This window comes from Notamacropus eugenii, chromosome 4, assembly GCF_028372415.1.
Source record: "Notamacropus eugenii isolate mMacEug1 chromosome 4, mMacEug1.pri_v2, whole genome shotgun sequence".
Lineage (NCBI taxonomy): Eukaryota > Metazoa > Chordata > Mammalia > Diprotodontia > Macropodidae > Notamacropus > Notamacropus eugenii.
The window spans coordinates 362848009-362870649 of record NC_092875.1 but is presented as its reverse complement, the minus strand read 5'-3'; the positions used below and the strand labels follow the sequence as shown (position 1 = coordinate 362870649).

General features: G+C 37.1%; 1 pseudogene; it reads left to right on the top strand.

Moving 5' to 3' along the window:
* Positions 1-21232: 21232 nt before the first annotated feature.
* LOC140502581 (transmembrane protein 69-like) lies at positions 21233-21934 on the top strand (annotated as a pseudogene).
* The last annotated feature ends 707 nt before the right edge of the window (positions 21935-22641 follow it).

Below are 22641 nucleotides of genomic sequence, written 5' to 3'. Positions count from 1 at the left end.
GATAAAGAAACTGAAGGCCTAAGAATAGTCAAAGAAGAAACTAAGTTATCACTCTTTGAAGATGATATGATGATATACTTAGAGAATTCCCAGAGATTCAAGTAAAAAACTACTTGAAATAATAAACAACTTTGGCAATGTTGCAGGTTACAAAATACACCCGCACAAATCTGCATTCCTATATATTAGCAACAAAGTCCAACAGCAAGATATAGAAAGAGCAATCCCAGTTAAAGCTAGGGTAGACACTACAAAATACTTGGGAGTTTACCTGCCAAAACAAACCCGGGACTATATGAACACAGTTACAAGACACTTTTTGCACAAATAAAGTCAGATCTAAGTAAGTGGAAAAACATCATTTCCTAACAGGTAGGCCTATCTAATACAATAAAGGTGATAATTCTACCTAAATTAATTTACTTATTTAGTGCCATACCAATTAAACTATAACAATTATTTTCTAGAGCTGAATAAAATAATATCAAAATTCATTTCGAAGAACAAAATGTCCAAAATATCAAAGGGACTAATGAATAGAAATGCTAGGGAAGGTAGACTAGCGCTACCAGATCTCAAATTGTATTATAAAGCAACAATTACCAAAACCACTTCGTACTGGCTAAGAAACAGAAAGATAGATAAGTGGAATAAGTTAGGTGCTCGAGACACAGTAGGCAAGGAATATAGCAGCCTCCTGTGTGATAAACCCAAGGACCCCAGCTTCTGGGATAAATACTCACCTTTCCACAAAAGTTGCTGTGAAAATTAGATAACAGTGCTGTGGAAACTAGGCATAGATTTATGTCTGACACTGTACACAAGAATGAAGTCCAAATGGGTACACAATTTAGGTATAAAATTGATGCCATGGACAAACTGAAGGAGCAAGGAATAGTGTATTTATCAGATTTTTGGAGAAAAGAAGAATTTTTTACTAAAGAAGAGATAGAACGCATTATGAAATGCAAGATGGATAATTTTGATTACATCAAACTGAAAACTTTTTGCACAACCAAACTCAATGCAACCAAAATTTGGAGGGATGTAGTAAATTGGGAAAGAATTTTTACAGCTAATCGCTGGAATAAAGGCCTCATTTCTAGAATATATAGAGAACTAATTCAAATGTGTAACTATACACGTCATTCCCCAATTGATAAATGGTCAAAGGATATGAACAGGCAATTTTCAGAGGAAGAAATTAAAGATATGTGTAATCATATGAAAAAATGCTCTAAATCACTTTTGATTAGTCAGATGCAAATCAAAACAACGCTGAGGTACCACATCACACCTATTAGATTGGCAAACATGACAAAACAGAAAAATGATAAACGTTGGAGAGGGTGTGGGAGAGTTGGAACACTAAGTCATAGTTGGTGGAGCTGTGAGCTCATCCAACCATTCTGGACAGCAGTTTGGAACTAAGCCCCAAAGGCTTCAAAAATGTGCATACCCTTTGACCCAGCAATATCACTTCTAGGACTGTATCCACAAGAGATCATAAAAATGGGAAATTGTCCCACATGTACAAAAATATTTATAGCAGCACTCTTTGTAGTTGCCCAAAACTGGAAATCAAGGGGATGCCCATCAATTGAAGAATGGCTGAATAAATTATGGTATATGAATGTAATGGATTAATATTGAGCCATAAAAATGATGCACAAGAAGACTTCAGAGAGGCCTGGAAAGACTTACATGATCTGATGCTGGGCAAAAGGAGAAGAATTAGAAGAACTTTGTGCACAGCAATGACCACAGTGTGTGAGAGTTTTTTCTGGTAGACCTGGAACTTCATAACAATGCAAGAACTTAAAAAAAAAATCCCAATGGTCTTCTAAGGCAAAATGCCTTCCACACTCAGAGAAAGAACTATGGTATTTATTAGCAGAATGTAGCAGATCACTTGTGTGTGTGTGTGTGTGTGTGTGTGTGTGTATTGTGTATCATGTTTTGATTTGTTATATGATTTCTTCCATTTATTTTAGTTTGTCTACACAGCATAACTATCATGAAAATATACTCAATAGGAAAGTATGTGTAGATCTTATATAGAATTGTCTGCCTTCTTGGGGAGGGAAGAGGGTATAGGGAGGTTGGGATGGAAGGAAAAATCTAAGTTTTATGATAGTGATTGTAAATAAAAAAAAAATAAAGTAAAATAAAATAAAATAAAAGACATGACTCCAGCAGAATCTAATTATGTGACCCTGAGGAAGTCATTTAATTTCAGAGGTAGCATGAATAGTTGAGTGGAAAAAGTCTAAGAAACTTGAATAGAGTATACTGAGTTGGACCTGAAGTCACGAAGAGATAAGGCTTATTCCTGCCTCAGACACTTCCTGACTTCAGAGAACCTTTTGGCCAACTCCATCTTTCCTATCAGTGCTTCTTTAACTTTCTTCTGATGCTCTCTTCTTCTTAGCTTCTACTTAGGATTCTACTTAGAATTTCTACTAAGATATCAGCTGATCAGTAAGATGTTTGTGGGAAAGGCTGTAAAGGATTGTTGGAACATTTTTAGAGAACTTGTCATATCCAAAAAGTCTTAGTCATAATTGGCAAGTATGACAATCAGTATTTTGGATCAGATGGTCACACATCTTCATCCTCTTACACACAAAAAAATATCCTTAGTGAATTTCATACCAAGATTATGACGTTGTTTAGAGGGTTAGTACCTTGTGCATTTTTCAAATTTTTTTCCCACATGTTATAAATGCTGAATAACTTATAACTGAAATTTTTTTAAAATTTATTTATTTAACTTTTAACATTCATTTCCAAAAAATTTTAGGTTCCAAATTTTCTCCCCATTTCTCCCTTCTCCCGACCCCAAAAAAACAAGCATTATAATTGGCACTATCACCAATCTGCCTTCTCTTCTAACATCCCTCCCTTCCCTTATCCCCATCTTCTCTTTTGTCCTGTAGGTCAAGATAACTTTCTATACCCCATTACCTGTATTTCTTATTTCCCAGTAGCAAGAACAGTACTCAATAGTTGTTCCTAAAACTTGGAGTTCCAACTTGTCTTCATCCCTCCCTCCCCACACATTCCCTTTGGGAAGGCAAGCAATTCAACATAGGCCACATCTGTGTAATTTTGCAAATGACTTCTGTGATAGCCATGTTGTGTAAGACTAATTATATTTCCCTCCACCCCATCCTGCCCCCCATTGCTTCTATTCTCTCTTTTGATCCTGTCCCTCCCCAAAAGTGTTGACTTCAAATTGCTCCCTCCTCCCATTGCCCTTCCTTCCATCATCCCCCCACCCTGCTTATCCTCTTCTCCCCCACTTTCCTGTATTGTAAGATAGGTTTTTATACCAAAATGAGTGTGCATTTTATTCCTTCCTTTAGTCGAATGTGATGAGAGTAACTTCATGTTTTTCTCTCACCTCCCCTCTTTTTCCCTCCACTAAAAAAATCTTTCACCTGCCTCTTTTATGGGAGATAATTTGTCCCACTCCATTTCTCCCTTTCTCCTCCCAATACGTTTCTCTCACCACTTAATTTCATTTTCTTAAGATATGATCCCATCCTATTTCATTCACTCTGTGCTCTGTGTGTGTGTGTGTGTGTGTGTGTGTGTGTATGTAATCCCACCAGCTACCTAGATACTGAAAAGTTTCAAGAGTTACAAATGTTATCTTTCCCTGTAGGAATGTAAGCAGTTCAACTTTAGTAAAGTCCCTTATGACTTCTCTTTGCTGTTTACCTTTCATGCTTCTCTTCATTCGTGTGTTTGAAAGTCAAATTTTCTTTTCAGCTCTGGTCTTTTCATCAAGAATGTTTGAAAGTCCCCAATTTCATTGAAAGACCATTTTTTCCCCTGAAATATTATACTCAGTTTTGTTGGGTAGGTGATTCTTGGTTTTACTCCTAGTTCCTTTGACTTCTGGAATACCCTATTCCATGCCCTGTGATCCCGTAATGTAGAAGCTGCTAGAACTTGTGTTATCCTGATTGTATTTCCACAGTACTTGAATTGTTTCTTTCTAGCTGCTTGCAATATTTTCTCCTTGACCAGGGAACTCTGGAATTTGGCCACTATGTTCCTAGGAGTTTCTCTTTCTGGATCTCTTTCAGGCGGTGATCTGTGGATTCCTTGAATACTTATTTTGCCCTCTGGTTCCAGAATCTCAGGGCAGTTTTCCTTGAAAATTTCATGAAAGTTGATGTCTAGGCTCTTTTTTTGATCATGTCTTTCAGGTAGTCCCATAATTTTTAAATTGTCTTTCCTGGTTCTATTTTCCAGGTCAGTTGTTTGTCCAATGAGATATTTCACATTATCTTCCATTTTTTCATTCTTTTGGTTTTGTTTTGTGATTTCTTGGTTTCTCATAAAGTGATTAGCTTCTGTCTGTTCTATTCTAATTTTGAAGGAACTATTTTCTTCAGTGAGCTTTTGAACCTACTTTTCCATTTGACTAATTCTGCTTTTGAAAGCATTCTTCTCCTCATTGGCTTTTTGAACCTCTTTTGCCAATTGAGTTAACCTATTTTGCAAGGTGTTATTTTCTTCAGAATTTGTTTGGGCCTCCTTTAGCAGGATGTTGACCTGCTTTTCAAGCTCTTCTTGCATCTCTCACATTTCTCTTCCCAGTTTTTCCTCCACCTCTCTAACTTGATTTTCAAAATCCTTTTTGAGCTCTTCCATGGCCTGAGCCCATTGAATATTTATTTTGGATGTGTGGGATACAGAAGCTTTGACTTCTGTGTCTTTCCCTGATGGTAAGCATTGTTCTTCCTCATCAGAAAGTATTGGAGGAGATATCTGTTCATCAAGATAGTAACCTTCTATGGTTTATTTTTCCCCCCTTTTCTGGGCATTTTCCCAGCCAGTAACTTGACTTCTGAGTGTCTTCTCCACACCCATCTGGCCTCCAGATCTGCTCAGTAAGCACTTGGGGTCTGAGGTTCAAATGCTGCTCCCAGCCTCAGGGCTTTGGGCAGGGGCGGGCTGCTACTCAGTATGAGATTAAGTTCAGGTGCTCAGGTGGGGGAAGGGCCATCACATGGGGCTCAGTTCCTTCAGGGGGTTTATGGGGAGACCTTCAACAATGGGTCAGAGCTCCTGCCTGCTTTGGGAGCCCTTGTCCCCTGCTGCCTCCACTGCTGACTCCCGAGGGGGCCTGAGTTATGGGGACACCCCACTCCCCTCTCGGTGAGCTGGAAAGTCCCTCTTAGTGACCATTGCTGTCTGTGGGTGGAGGGACCTGCACTGTGACTGGACATTCTGTCCCTGAAGCCTGCTCGGATCTGCTCCTCTCAGTGCTGTGTAGCCAAGGCAAGGCTGGGCTCTGCTCTGGGTCTGCTGTGCTACAGACCTTTCAGGTCAGTTTTCCAGTTCTCTCTGGAACAGAAATCTCCTCCAGGCCATTGTTCTGTGGCTTCTGCTCCTCCAGAATTTTTTGGGAGTTCTTCTTTACAGGTAATTTATGGGTTGTGGGTTTGGAGCTAGCATATGTGTATCTTTCTACTCCACCATCTTGACTCTTCCCTGGTCTAAAATTGAAAATTTTACAAATATCCGTATGCTGATGGACTTGAACGAGTTATGGTAATAAATATAAACATGTCATCTTTTTTTAGTTACTCTGCTTAAAATTTTGTAGCTTGAACTAGTGCTACCTAAGTGCTTCAAAGGACAGAGTAAATGGACCTCTCATCAGGAAAATCTGAGTGTAAATTCTAACTTCCCTTATTAGATTTGTAACCTTGGTTAAGTCATTCTATTTGTCTCAACTTCCTTAATTTGAAATAGGGATAATAATAGCACCTACCATTCAGGTGTGCCATATGTATGAAATTAAATAATATTCTTGTAGCACTTATTAAAGTGCCCAGTACATAGAATAATAATAGTAGTAGTAGTAATAATAATAATAATAATAATAATAATAATAATAAGAAGAAGAAGAAGAAGAAGAAGAAGAAGAAGAAGAAGAAGAAGAAGAAGAAGAAGATGATGGTGATGATGATGATGATGATGATGATGATGATGATGATGATGATGATGATGATAGGGGTAGTGGTTTTATTGACCACACACTTTGAAAGAATAAATGGTTGTAAGGAAACTTTGTTAAGCATTCTATTGAAATAAATGGACACTTTTTTCCAATGTTAAGTTTACATAAAGCAACAAATTGTGATTTCCTGATAGCTTGTGTTGTACCTTGTATAAAGCATTCCCTGATTATTGTATCTCAGTTTCCGAAGAGTGATCCACTGCTCTGGCTTCCACTTCACAATTTTTTGTTAATCTTACTATTTGTATGTATTTTAAATCTTAAGCTGGTCATGGCACAGAATTCTTTTTATCTTTTCATATATATATATATATATATATATATACACACATACATATATATGCATATATGTATATATGTCCTCATTAATGATAGTGTTAATAATTAATAAAGCTTACCACTTATGATAACGTTAATATGGTGTTTCATAATATGAAAAAAAAATTTAGAGATATCTCCTTATATTCTTACAATGCTACCCTGTGAAGGAGAGGTTAATATTATCCCCATTTTATAGATGAGGAAACTGAAGCAGATAGGGGTTAAATGATCTATCCAAGCTTACAGCAAGTAAATGCTTGAGACTATGTTTGAACTCATTTCTTTATATCATTCATCATCTAACTGCCTTTTCCCCTATGCTCATATTCATCAAATTTAAATACTACCATCCCTCTTTGCCTCTTACCCATGAGGGACATGTACCCTGAAATAGCAAAATTATAGGAATCTCAAATTACACTTAACTGTAAGTAATGCCTTCAGACTGGATATTAAAATCTGATTAATTTTCAATTTTGTAAGTTTTCCAACCAAATTTGCTGATTATAATCAATGAAAATAATTGTATTTGATATTCCTTACTTTCTACATCTAATTGATTTCCCTTTACAGTCAGGGACACAATTATTGTATTATAATTCTTTTTGATTCTGTGAGAGAGTAAGTGACAATTTAGTCATTAGTAGTTCTGTCAGGTACCAGAATAAGTGGAGTTATTTCCTGAATTATTTTTAGCTTCTTATTTCTGGTAGAAAATTATCATCATGACTAAATATATGTATTAATCTGGAGTTAAGAACTAATTGCTGATGAATTATTTTAGCAGTTGGTACAGCCAATTCTCTAATTATATAGCTGTATTTTCATTATTTGTCCATAATCATCAGCACTTTTGATTAATTTAGTTTCCCTTTTGTGATATGCATGTGATACTTTTTAGTGACCTCAAGTAATTTTTGTTAATTATAAATCAGACATTTATATACTTATCCTTGAATGAAAAACTGAAGACCCTTATTTATAGAATTTTATTTTTCTGCATAATTTCATTTTACTGCATTGTAATAGTTTATTTTTCTTATTTTTTGTAATACTTCTGATGTTCTTCAATTCAGTTATAGCTTCATTGTGCTTCACAGGTGTCTTTTGCTCTCAAAGACTATGACCTATGGTAGGCCCTACCAATTTGGAAGATTTTCAAGGATGTTAGATCCAGCTATGGAGTGAAATCTGTCACCTAAAGACTAAACTATTTAGGTTTGGAAAGACTGCAAAACAAACAAACAAGAAATGATGATTGGTGGGCAATGGATATATTTTAGCTAAACGATTCCTCTGGATAGTCTTCTTAAGGGTAGAGGGATGCTGCTCTGAATGGATGGAAAAAACAAACTACACTGATGAAATGACAAATCTAAGAATTATGGAAGCTTTATAAAATACTTATAAACTACATTCCTATGGCAGTAGTGCATAATGAGCAACTTAAAATTCATAAATGTGAATTGCTTGAGAAGCGATTCCTTGAATTTGATCTGGAATCAACAGAATTAAATATATATATGTATGTATACATATATGAATGCACATATGTATATGTGTGTATATATACACATACGTGTGTGTGTGTGTGTGTGTTGATGTTGGTCCCTTTCTACCTTAAAATGGAGCATTGTCCTTTCATTTATTATTACCATGATGAATAAAAAGCTTCATTTTCTAACATACTGCTAGTGCATGTTTTTTGCTTTTTTAAGATATGACTCATTGGTTTTACTCTCATGTTCTGAGAGCATGCACTTTTATAAGAAAAGTAAATTTAATTTTAATTTTGGTGACTCATTTTCCTCTATTTTTCTAAACATTCTTATGAATTCATGATTTCAACTTAATTTCAATGTCTTCATAGCTAACTTTTAAACAAAAGTTTAAGTCAATATCTGAAGAGATTTTCATCTCATCTTGAAAAATCTCTGAAACCAAAATTAAAGTGTTAAAGCAGTCTGGACATTTCTAGTAGAATCATTCCAATATAGTTCCCAAACCATCAGTGCTGGGTGCTTTCCTTCTAGTATTTATGTTCATTTACAGTAAACATACACGTGTGTGTGTATGTGTGTAAATATATATGTGTATATATACATATATATGGATGTATGGATGTGTATCTATATGTGGATGAGCATACACACACACATGCATACGTCTGTGTGTGTATGTGTGTGTTTGTGTGTATGTGTGTGTGTGTGTGTGTGTGTGTGTGTATACAGGCACAATTACCTTCAATTGCCATTAGAGCTTTTTTAGGGCCAAGGATATATTTACTCACACAGTCCCATTTTGTATTCCCAATGCTTAGCACAGCATTGGCAAAGAGAAAAAACATAATAAATGTCTGCTGATTGTTGACTAGAATATCTTACAAAGAGAGGATATTGAATATCATTATTCATTTCTATGCTATGGAGAAAGTAGCCCTTTATGAACAAAAATAGTAGAAATTTAACCATGCTCAAGGGAGGATAATAATTCACATGTAAATTTAAGGTGATTTTGTTCAAGGAACTTTAAAAGTTTTGAATCACTTTTCCAATCACTATAATAATAGCAAGCCAGGGAAGGCCATAAAAAAAAAATGAAGGAGAGTGGGGGACTAATGGATGAGCACCACAAATATAAAGTGTAACAGAACTATATTAAAAAACAGAAAGGTCTAGGTCAGATACTTAGGTCACATGATTGGAATATTCAGCTCCAAGAGTGTCTCCAAAGTTTATCACGCTATCAGTATGAAAGTTTTGCATAATAACTTTAGATCCATGGATCAAGACAGGATTCTAGAACCTATGACTAATAGTGAGTGTAACAGGTATATTTACTGAAGATGTCTCAGGGGCCCCTTGTGTTGGCCCCATTGGTCTCACTTGGCCCTGAGAAACCGCTCAATAGAGATTCCGTATTTTCTTAAAATTCTTTTTGGGTTAAGAAATTGTCCTTGACAGAGACTGCTTTTGTTTACTCCCAGACTGCCTTTACTCGCTCACTTATCTCCTTTCTCAAACTTTACTCCATGTTACATGGCAGTTTTTGAACAGAAGATGCTCATTCCCTTACTCCCTCCCCCCTTTTTTTCTAAAAATTACTCCTGTACACTTATTCTTTGTTGCCGGGATAAATTTTCCCTGTGTATATTATACCCTCAAAGTCCAGGCAATGGGCTAAGAGGAAGGGGGTAAAGATGGGGTTGTTGCAATCAGGATTTATAAAAATTGCTGTGCGTGCAGGCAGGAGTGCCCTTTCTTGAGAAAGCAGGATAAAAATCTTTCCTGTGGTCAAGACTCTAATTTTATTAATGGGGTCATCCCACACAATAAGTTTTACTGGTTCGAGATGATTACAGATGTCAACAGAAAGTATGAAATTTGTATTCGTCATATGCAATGAAAACTGATATCAGTCTATGTTTTAAATTTGGAGAACCTAAGTACTGTCAGTACTGGAGACCCTAACATAAGTCACTGGCACACATTTGTATTTACTTCCTAGTCCTGAAAGCAGGTGGGAAGCACATAAGCAATATATTGATCATGACAGAACCATTCTCAAAATATAAACAGGCATACCCACGAGGAGCAAGAGCACTTACATAAGTGCTAAACTTTCATTGGGAAAGTAATTTTTGGAGCATGAACCTTTTGTCAGCATCCATTATGACGAAGGTAGGGATATTGTAGGTATACTACACATAGGAAGTATGCTAGATTTGATTAGCATCAAGTGATCCAGAACACATCTCAACACAATTGAAGGAATATGCATTCTAATTGTTTCAATTGTACACTATTGAAGATATTAGGGGTGATGACACCAGGATTATAGTCTTAGTGGGGCCAACATGTGCCTTCAGTATTCATATGCAATTCCATCAGGATTGAAGCCAATTTCTTTATATTCCATCTAGTGATGCTTGATCATGAACCACAACTACCTATTGATTTGTGTGTCCAAAGGTGGAGATTCTACAGACACTAACAACTAATATATCTCTCGGTTAAGACTTAAGCTCAAAGAAATTTATCACCTAGCTACAATCTTTGCCAAAATAATTCTGAAAGAAATGAGAATATGATATCCCAGTTCATCATTATGAACTTTAAAGAAAGTGAGTTTTTTGGCTGAGATATTTTGATATGTCTACAGGACATATGAATTAGCTAACCATTTAGCAGCTATTTCATGTTTAGTTGTGGAGAGATTAGGCTTTTTTCCATTTTTACTAAGTATGCCCAGAGGATGGAATGAACCCTGCAAATACAATTGGCTATAATCATTTATTGCAAATTTGTGTTAGTTTAACTCCGTGGTGTCTAGAAGAGACTGCAGCAGACTCTACTCAGAAAAAAAAAAGTACTGACTTCTCATACAAAGTTTTCTTGGACAAAGGCACAGAAAGATATTTTTAGGAAAGAAGATTGTGCATTGTATTTCCAAAACAGTCCAAATAATGGAAGAAGCTATAATGCAGAGTCAAGGCTTTAGTATTTCAGGTGTATACTCCTCTGGCATGTAGTCAAGCCCTTGAAATCATAATAACATTTGTAGTCATCCTGGGATTTCTATAAGTTCAGGTTTAGGCAAACAAGACTGCAGATTAATTAAGGATTATGATAACCAAATCACATCAAGGAGTCACTGCTCTAGGGTCACAAAGGACATAAGTTTATCGGAAAGCTAGAATTAACCAATTACTACCAAGAGTAATTCATGAATTTGCAAGCAAAATTTGTCAAATTATTTCACATGTAATGATATGATAATGCTTATGTTTATTCAAGTCATGTGTGATTTGCATATAATTAGTTCTGTTTATTCAAATGTGTTTTAGAGGGTCGTGAGTTTATTAGCTTTGCATCATTTCCTATTTGCTTACTTGCACATATGTGGATATTTTAAAAGCTGTATTATTTTATAAATCTAATGATGTTAATATTGTTTTAATTTTGTTTTATGTTAAACATATTTAACTGACTTACATAGAAGTACATATTTTGCTACAAAAATATTCAATATATTCTTCATGGAACTGAGAATTGCAGTCACTGAAGCAACTTATAAATTTATACTTGGCATTGTTCTCTGCCTATTACATGATTGTTGATGGTGCCCTAAGGTGGTTAACTTGGACAGGGTAAATAACCCTTACTCATTGAAGAGATGTTGTGTATTTGTTGTTGTTTCTTCATTTTATTCTATTGTGCAATGGGAGATATGGCATATTACTAAGGATTTCACTCCTCTTAAATTATTTAGAATGTTTTATCAACAGTCCTTTACTGGTTAAAAAGAAAATCATCTTAATTTCACTCAAACTTTGAATTTTTCTATAGAGAATATGATGGGGGTTGGGAGTGGGGAAGAAATTTGTGGATAATTATTTATACCAAATTCAACTGGTTGGAGTCTCACATCTTAGCTTGGCATTCAACATTATCACCTGAGGGCAGAGAACATTTTGTTAATTTTAATCATAATCTATATTTTTAAGCTTTGTAGCTTTGGACAGAAATGTTAACATAGAAATGGCCTTTGCTAGAGAGTGAAATTCACACAAGTTAATATTATTCTCAGGCAGGCAGGCAGGTTTCTTTTCTGAGGAGGTTGGAAGTTTGAGTTTTCTCTACTCTTAAGTAAAAGAACATCACACACTTGTCTTATAACTAGTGGGTGGGGTTAGCTATGAAATATTCTCTCCATCCTATTTTGGGGGCATTTCACATATTGAGTAATTATGAATGGCGTTAAAGACATATTAAAAAAAACAAAACTCAAAAAAAATGGACGAATTATCTCGTTTTACAAAAAGGATTTCTTTTCTCTAAATGGAAGGAAATGATTATTTAATTTTTTAAAAGAGACACACCATTATATGTTGGCATTTATTAAACTAGAGAAATATGAATATTGACATTGAGAAGCAGGATGGCACTGAGGATATAAAACTGTCCCTGCAGTTAAGTTGGCTATGGTTCAGTTCCTACCTCTACCATATCCTAACTGTGTTTGTGTTAGAACAAACTCAGTGGTAAATATGACCTAGTAGTTATAAAACTGAATTAACTGAATTGGTAGAGGAAGTTTTCTAATTGGACATTTTCTGTATCAATGATACCATTTTCTCCCTACATTCATCAGTTCTCTTATCTCGTTCAGTCTTCTGCAATCTATCATGCCTTCATTTTTCTGTTATGTTTATTTATTTATTTTTATTTTTCAAAGTTTATTTCCACACAGTTATGAGTCCCAAATTTTCATCCTATCTCTCTCCTCCCCCAACCCAAAGTGAAGTGTCCTCTGATTATCCCTTCCCCCAATCTACCCTCTATTCTATCACACCCCTCCCTTCCCTTATCCCCATCTTCTCTCTTTTCTTTTTTTTTTTCTTCTGTGGGTTAGTTTGTTTTTTTTTTTATTTAACTTTTAACATTTATTTTCACACAATTTTGGGTTACAAATTTTCTCCCCTTTTCTCCCCTCCCCCCACAGACCCAAGCTTTCTAATTGCCCCTGTGACCTATCTGCTCTCTCCTCTATCGTCCCTCCCTGCCCTTGTCTCCGTCTTCTCTTTTGTCCTGTAGGGCCGGATAGCTTTCTTAACCCCTTAACCTGTATTTCTTGTTACCCAGTGGTAAGAACATTACATTTGGTCCCAACACTTTGAGTTCCAACTTCTTTAGCTCTCTCCCTCTCCACCCCTTCCCCTTAGAAGACAGGCAATTCAATATAGGCCATATCTGTTTAGTTTTGCAAATGATTTCCATACTAGTTGTGTTGTATAGGACTAACTATATTTCCCTCCATCCTATCCTGTCCCCCATTATTTCTATTTTCTTATGGTCCTTTCCCTCCCCATGAGTGTCGACCTCGTATTACATTCTCCTCCCCTCCCCTCCCCTCTATTCTCCCCCCCACCCTGCTTGTGCCCCTGTCCCCCACTCTCCTGTATTATGAGATAGGTTTTCCTATCAAAATGAGTGTGCATTATATTCTTTCCTTTAGTGGAATGTGATGAGAGTAGACCTCATGTTTTTCTCTTGCCTCCCCTCTTTATCCAACCACTAATAAATCTTTTGCTTGCCTCTTTTATGAGAGATAATTTTCCCCATATAACTTCTCCCTTTCTCCTCCCAATATTTCTCTTTCACTGCTTGATTTCATTTTTTTTTTTAAGATATGATCCCATCCTCTTCAATTCACTCTGTTCACTCTGTCTCTATGTGTGTGTGCGTGTGTGTGCATGTGTGTGTGTGTGTACTCCCACCCAGTACCCAGATACTGAAATGTTTCAAGAGTTACAAATATTGTCTTTCCATGTAGGAATGTAAACAGTTCAACTTTAGTAAGTCCCTTATGACTTCTCTTTGCTGTTCACCTTTTCATGGTTCTCTTCATTCTTGTGTTAGAAAGTCAAATTTTCTTTCCAGCTCTGGTCTTTTCATCAGGAAAATTTGAAAGTCCTCTATTTCATTGAAAGACCATTTTTTCTCCTGAAGTATTATACTCAGTTTTGCTGGGTAGGTGATTCTTGGCTTCAGTCCTAGTTCCTTTGATTTCTGGAATATCCTATTCCATTCCCTTCTATCCCTCAATGTAGAGGGTGCCAGATCTTGTGCTATCCTGATTGTATTTCCACAATACTTGAATTGTTTCTTTCTAGCTGCTTGCAATATTTTCTCTTTCACCTGGGAATTCTGGAATTTGGCCACAATGCTCCTAGGAGTTTCTCTTTTTGGATCTCTTTCATGCGGTGGTCTGGGGATTCCTTGAATATTTATTTTGCCTTCTGGTTTTAGAATCTCAGGGCAGTTTTCCTTGATAATTTCATGGAAAATGATGTCTAGGCTCTTCTTTTGATCATGGTTTTCAGGTAGTCCCAGAATTTTTACATTGTCTCTCCTGATTCTATTTTCCAAGTCAGTTGTTTTTCCAATAAGATATTTCACATTATCTTCCATTTTTCGAATCTGTGCGGTATGTTCTGAGATATCTGTCTTTCTCATAAAGTCCTTAGAGTCCATCTGTACCATTCCAGTTTTGAAAGATCTATTTTCTTCAGTGAGCTTTTGAATCTCCTATTCCATTTGGTTAATTCTGCTTTTGAAAGCATTCTTCTCCTCATTGGCCCCTTGCACCTCCCTTGCCAACTGAGTTAGGCTAGTTCTCAAGGTGCCAATTTCTTCAAGATTTTTTTGGTTCTCCTTTAGCAGGGAGCTGATCTGCTTTTCATGCTTCTCCCTCATCCCTCTCATTTCCCTTCCCAGTCTTTCCTCCACCTCTCCAACTTGATTTTCAAAATTCCTCTTGAGCTCTTCCATGGCCCGAGCCCATTGGCTGACCTGGGACACAGAATCCTCGATTTCTGTGTCTTTGCCTGATGGCAAGCATTGTTCCTCCCCATCAGAAAGGAAGGGAGGAAGTGTCTTTTCTCCGAGAAAATACCCTTCAATAGTTTTATTTCTTTTGCCTTTTCTGGGCATTCTCCCCAATCAGTGACCTGACCTCTGAATGTTCTCCTCACACCCACCTCGCCTCCTGGTCCTCCCAGCCAGCGTTTGGGGACTCCTTCTCTCTTTTCTTGTAGGGCAAGATAGATTTCTATAACCCATTTTCTGTATTTCTTATTTCCTGGATGCATGCAAAAACAATTCTCAACCTTCCTTCCTAAAACATTGAGGTCCAACTTCTCTCCCTTCCTCCCTCACCACCTAACCCCACTGAGGATGCAAGCAATTCACTACAGGCAAAATAAGTGTAGTTTTGCAAAAGACTTCCATAATAATCATATTGTGTGAGACCAACTACATTTCACTCCATCCTATCCTGCCCCGCATTTATTCAGTTCTCCCTTTTGACCTTGTCTCTTCTCAAAATTGTTTACTTCTAATTACCCCTGCCTTCCATTTGCCCTCCCTTCTATCACACCCCACCACTGCACTTACCCCTTCTCCCCTACTTTCCTGTAGTTTAATGTAGATTTTCATATGAAATTGAGTGTGCATGTTCTTCCCGTCTTATACCAAATATGGTAAGAATAAGCTTCACTTCTTCCCTCTCACCTCTCCCCTTAACTTCTCCATTGCAAAAGTTTTTCTTTCCTCTTTCATGAGAGATAACCTGCCCCATTTCATTTCTGCCTTTTTCCTCCCAATATATTCCTCTCTCAACACTTTATTTTATTCTTTTAGATATCATCCCTTCCTATTTAACTCACACTATTCTCTCTCTGTGTGTATGTGCATATACACACACACACATACATACATACATATACACATGTATATATATATACATATATATATATGTACATATATATATGTATATATCAATACTCATTTTGCCCTCCAGTTCTAGACTATCAGGGCAATTTTCCTTATTAATCTCATGAAAGATGATGACTATGATCTTTTATTTATCATGGCTTTCAGGTAGTCTCATAATTTTAAATTGTCTCTCCTGGATATGTGTTTCAGGTCAGTTGTTTTTCCAATGAGATATTTCACATTATCTTATATTTTTTCATTCCTTTGGTTTTGTTTTATAATATCTGGGTTTCTTATGAAATCATTAGCTTCCATCTGCTACATTCTAATTTTTGAAGAGCAGTTTTCTTCAGTGAGCTTCTGAACCTCTTTTTCCATTTGATTATTTCTGCTTTTAAAGCATTCTTCTCCTCTTTGGCTTTGTGGACCTCTTTGGCCAATTGAGTTAGCCTATTTTAAAAGTTGTTATTTTCTTCATCATTTTTTAGGGTCTCTTTTAGTAAGCTATTGACTTACTTTTCTTGTATCTCTCTAATTTCTCTTCCCAATTTTTCCTCCATCTCTTTTTCTTGATTTTCAAAATACTTTTTGAACTCTTCCATTGCCTGAGATCATTGCATATTTATTTTGGAGGTTTTGGATGCAGAAGCCTTGACTTTAGGTCTTCTTCTGATGATATGCGTTATTCTTCCTCATCTGAAAGGATGGAAGAAAATATCTGTTCACCAAGAAAATAGCCTTCTATAGTTTCATTTCTTTTTCCTTTTTGGGTTTTTTCCCAGCCAACTGTTAGGACTTTTGAGAACTTTGTCAAGAGGAGGGTATACTCTAGGTACTTGTAAGTTCTCAGCTCCTCCAAGGTAGCACAATCAAGTGAGAGGAATTTACTCCTCTCCTAGCTGTGCTCCTACCTGTGAGCAACCACAAACACTCTGTTCTGCCCAGGATCTGCGAGTACAATTCCCTATCCACAATTTCCTCCAGCTCCACCTCTCTAACACTCCTACCCACCCCAGGGCTGCCACTTAGGGTTGAGATTCAGATCACCTACTCAATTCACCCAGGGGCTTTAGGCTGAGGGCTGCAAAAATGGACACTGCTGCTTCAGTTGCTGCTGCTGGCAGGGCCAGACCTTATTCCTTCTCACACAGGTGAGTTTTCTCACTGATCTTTGAAGCTATCTCTGGCAATTGTTTGTTGAGCAAACTGATCCACAGCTGTTGCTGCAGATTCGGCCCCTTGAAGCCTATTGTGTTCTTTTCTCTGTCACACTATGGCCAAGACTAGACTGCACTGTGCTCCATATAGGTGCAACAGACCTTTCTTGTTGGCCTTCCAGAGTGTTTTGGGCTGGAAATCTCTTTCACTCTGTCGTTTGGGGCTTCTGCTTCTCTAGAATTTGTTTAGAGTCATTTTTACAGGTATTTTATCAGCTATGGAGGGGAGCTTCTACAGATCTTTCCTTCTCTACCATCTTGGCTCTGCCCTTTCATGCATACATTCTTACAAACGTTCATTCTTTTCCTTTCTACTGGAGGCCTTTCTGTGGCTTTCAAACACATGCACGTTTCATTCATCCTTCAAAAATAAGGGAAAAAATAAACTAAGTTGGTTAATTCTTCTATTCCCACTAAGTAATATCCTTTTAAATAGAAAATTATTCTTTTTCATAGAAAAAAACTTCTTGAGAAATCCATTCCTGTGTATATGAAAAAGGAGACCTTTACCTGAGACATATCCTGTAAAAGTATTTCAGAGTTATGATTATTAATAGTATATTTGCCTCTTTCCTATTTCCCCCCATTTATCCTTCTCTCTCTCCTTTCATCCTGTCCCTCTTCAAAAATATTTTGCTTTTGACCACCACCTCCCCCAATCCACCTTTCCTTCTTTCTATCAGTCACCACCCTTTTCGTATCTTCTTCCCTTCCCACTTCACAGTGTGGTGAGATAGATTTCTACATCCAATTGAGGCCAATTCTGTTCAGGGTAAGTTTGAAGAACACCTCCCCTCCCAAACAGACACATTACTGTGTACTATAAAAGCTCTTTTGTGCCTCTTTTATGTGAGATAATTTATGCCCTAACTTTCCTTTCTGCCTTCTGCTATTGCATAGCTCTTTCTCACCCCTTTTGTTGATTCTACCACTTAAGAATTCCTTTTGGGCATTATTTTCAAATTATTCTGCAGGAAATTTGGGACAGCTCAGGATCCACCTTCTCCACTAGGTCTTAATCCTGGATGTGTCAGCTAATGATTGGAATCCCACAAGACTCTATCTATCCTGAACCTCTTCTATTCTTCCTCAATATTATATTGCTTTTTTATCTCATCAGCTTCCATGGATAAAATTATCATCTCTGTGCAGATGATACTCAGATCTCCTTATCTAACTGTGAATTCTCTCCTGACCCACCAGTTTCTCCTCTTGATCTGCTTGTGGAACAATTTGAAATGGTTTCCCCTAAGCATTTTGTACTCAATATGTGCAAAAGTTAGGTCATCTTTTCCTCAAATTATTCACTCTTTCAAGCTTCCATGTTGCTGTTGACATTATCATCCATCTACCATCCTGATTTGCCACCAGGGTGTCATTCTTGATACCTCAATCTCTCTCACTCCATCACCATATCCAATGTTTCCAAGTCTTGTCTACATTATTTTTGCAAAATTTTCCATCTAAGACACATTCTCTCCTCTAATACTACCATTGCCCTGATGCAGTTATGCATTACTTACTCTTTCAATACCTGTATGTTTTTCTCTATGCCTCAAGTCTCTCACCACTCCAATCCATCTGCCATTCAAGTCAAAAGACACACACAAAATAAATTCCAAAAAATAAATTTTTTGGATAAATTGGAATAAATTTTGGAACTCCAAAACTGGAATTTATTCAGTGGGGGGGAGGGGGAGTGTTCAATTGACTCCTTGATGTCATCTTGAGAAATTTAAATTCCTTGGTTTATCTTTTCAAGTCTCCTTAATCTAAACTCCTCCTAACTTTTCAGCCTTTACTCCTTGTCACATACTCTGCAATCATACAGTATTAGCCTCTTTCCTCCAACTCAGACAAGATTCTCTGACTTCTGACTCTGCCCATTTTATTGACTGTATTTAGGATGAATCAGACATGAAAGAAAAAACTAACCAAAAAGTAGGTGCTTAAAAATGCTTATTGATTGACTCACTATCACTCTCCCAACAACAACAAAACAAACCTATAAAGAAATGAATATATATGTATTTAACTGCCAAGATGAGTTTTAAAGGAAAATAGTCAATACAACAAAATTGAGGTCTTTAATTAGGACAAGTGAGTTGCTGCATTGTGTGTCATACATCAAGTGCTAGGGTTCCCAAGAAGGGTTCTAGGAACAGGGTTTATATAGGGTACTAAGATTAAAATAATACCTAGACTGCAGGTGGGAGAAGCTGGGTATCTCACAGCTTCAAAAGGTAAGTTGTTTTACACAACAAGCAAAAGTCCATTAAGAACGCTCGGGAATATTTGAAAGTGAGAGTTTGGTAAATGTACAAAATATTCAGGGGCTGAAAGTGACAATATCTGGTCAGCCACAGACAATGAATTATTCTGGGAATGGAGATCAGGACAGCTTCTGTCAGTTCTTAATCATCTATGTTTGTCATAACACACACATTTGCATATGTGTGTATATGCATGCAAGCATGTATGTATATTTTTATGTATATTTTATGTATATGTATATACACACATGCATAATATACAGAAAGTGAGAGAAGGAAAAAGAAAACAACAGACAGACAGAAAGACCCACACAGGGAAAGAGAAAATGAGAGAGAGAGAGAGAGAGAGAGAGAGAGAGAGAGAGAGAGAGAGAGAGAGAGAAACTCTAACATCTTCTGGATTAAAAAAAATTAAAGTGCAATTTACCTAAAATTTTTTTAGCAACTTCTACATGTAAGGCACAGCACCAGGTATGCAAAAATGAAATGGCACAGATTCTCTTCATAAGATATTAATATTATAGGATTGTATTAGACACATATGCTAATTATTATATTGTAAGTTAGAATGTGATAAATGATCATTCACACAAAACATTACAAGAATTTTAAGGAGTGGTATTCAGTGTGGAGTGAAAAGAAAGAGATAGAGGCAAGATGTACTTACACTTAAGATGTAAGTATTAGATAATTAGGTATCGGTCAGGGTGAGAGAGAGGGAAGAGTTAAAGACAAATCCTAAATTTTAAGTTTGAATAATTGGTAAATTAATCTTGTCTTCCACAGAAATGGAGGACTCAGTGGGAGAAGCAGGGTTTCAGGAAAAGATACTTATTTCACTTTTCTTTTCCTTTTTCACATATTGAACATTTAGATTTTAGAGTTATGAGGAGAAGCTGGAGCAAGAGTTAGAGATTCTTAGCTAGGAAATTATACACTTGGAGTTTGTGTCTTAAGGTTGTTGTGTTTGTCCTTCATTTTCAAGATGACCATGACATCAGGGAAATGATGACATGATGTTTAGTTGACTGATTTGAGTGAGGGTGGACTATGCAAGGTCACCAGTCTCACTTTCTCCTCCAGAGTTATCTAGATCCAGTGATCGGATATTCATCAGGATGAGTGGAGATGGTCCAGGATGCAATGGGAGACCTTGGATCTTTTAAGCTAAAGCCTTTTCAGGTACTCACTTAGAGTGAAGTAACTTCTATTCAGTGAATAGGCCTATTTGAGACTTAGTGTGAATGTCTTGTCTTTGGAACAGCAATCCTGAGGGTCTTCCCCTCCCAGCTTGATTATTTTTCTTTTTTTGTAATTGAAGAGGTCATGTGCCATAAACCAGATTTGGGTAAGAAGCATGATCTTAGAGCTCATTTTGAGGGAATTGAGAATTATCATCAAAGTATATTATCCAAGAATTTCCTAGTTTATCCAATTATTCTGTCCAGTTATTTACTAATTCAATTATTTAATCTAATTCAAATTATCTATAAGCTATTTTACAGAGAGATTTCAGAGGTGTGGTAAGCACCTTCCAAATTCATTACTCTAGTTCAAAATACCAGTCATCTAGATTTTGGTAATAATCTTCATAAACATTACAAATGAAGCAATGAGAATGCATCTCAAAGGAGAGATTGACAGGTAATATGAAAGTAAAGCCAGACACATTTTAAGGAATGAGAACAAGATGAAGAGCTAGTAAAGGAGAAATGCAAAGAGGTATAAAGGAGTAAGGGAGAAAACAGTAAGGATATTGTATCTTAGAAAAAAAGGAAACTCCTTATTCCAATTCTTTTAATGACTAACTCTTGCATATAAATACAAATTAAAAAAAACTCTGGATTTAGCATATCATTTTTAACTGATACTATGACACTATTACTACTCCTCCTCCTCCTCCTCCTACTACCACCACTACTACTGTTGAGGTCTAGGGGTACTGAGATCCTGGAATAGTGGTGCGTGTCCTGTCTTGAATGAATTTGACCCAAGCCTTCTTTCAACCAAAGACCAGTTTATTAGAACACCATTTGGGTGGATGAGATTTTAATAATCTTCCCTGGGGGCTCATCCTGCTCACTGGCAACTACCACCACCATGCTTCACCACCCCCAGATATATAAGACTTCTCCATCTGTGGCATGGGTTTCTGGGAGGCAGAAGGCAGGCACCCCTTCTGCTCCTGCTTTCTTTCTGAGACCTTGACTCCACACATCCAGTCTAGGGTGTGAGGATGGGGGTAAAGACTATCACATGTATTCCTGTTGCTTCAAGAACGTTCCTGTGGTCCCCATGAGACAACCACCCACTCCTACAGACATACCTGACACCCCAAAGTCAGCCCTCTGCATTGCTTTGACTGAATTTGTTTCTTTTGCAGCTCCACTCCTGAGTATGATGATGACCAAGACCTATGTACCCTTGTTGGCAGTTACTCAGATGACCTATGGAACCAGGTTTCTGTCTTTCCTGGGAGGGGTCAGGTGGGGATTTACTCTGCCACAAAACTGACCAGCTAAGCCAGATACCTTGAATTTAGCCCCTAGTGGAATCCCACTGGTGCATTTGTGGTATGCCTTCCTTATTTCTGAGGGACTCACTGAAACCATTGTTATGGTGGTCATGGACTTTGGAGTGGCATTACAAAATGAAGTTTTCCTTCTGTCCCATTATCCCAACTGGTTAAAAGCCTTGAGAATAGTAGTAACTCTCACAGATTTTTTTTCATTTGCAACTACTTTGATAATTAAAGGTTTTTATGCAGAAACTGGACTTAAACAGCCTGGTCAGGTTGAGTGAAGCCAGCTGTCCTGGTTCATTATGAGCAGGCAGGCTAGTAAGAACCTCCTTAAAATCTTTTATCTCTGTAATTCCTGAATCTAGTAATGGGCTTTCTCTAAATAATGTTCTTTCATTATACTTGCCTGAGGCCCTGGCCCACAATACTGTCATATATGTCTGTAGACTAGAGCTTACAAGTTTATTTCTGCCATTTATAAATGAATGGTAAAGAGTTTTAAAAAGATCACATAAAGACCACAAAGCATCATCAACAACAACTAGAAAGAATGCTCTCTGAGTAGATGAGACTGACTCTTTTTATAGGAAAAAAATATTTTCTGGGAAGATCTGGATGGAAAAGATCAGTAGCCTAGGGTGACTGGGAGGTAAGGGAGAAGGGTTAGTAAGGGCCTGGTACCCCAGGAGGTTGCCAGGGACCTGAATCAAGTCAAATAGAAGGGTATAGATGGAATTAAGGGCTCGAAGGGGCCTGGAACTATTCAGACAATGAAGTGCTGGGCTAGGTTAGAGGTAACAGAGAATTGGAGGTTTAGGTTTAGGTCACAGTTAAAGGATTACTGGAATGGGTTGATGCCTCAGGCAAATGCCAGAGACTCAGCCTTGTGGGAAAGTTCAAGGTAGGGGGTTTCCCAGGGTCCATACTCTGTCGCTACTACTACAGACAATAATAATGATAATAATAATTATTATTGTTATGTTCAGTA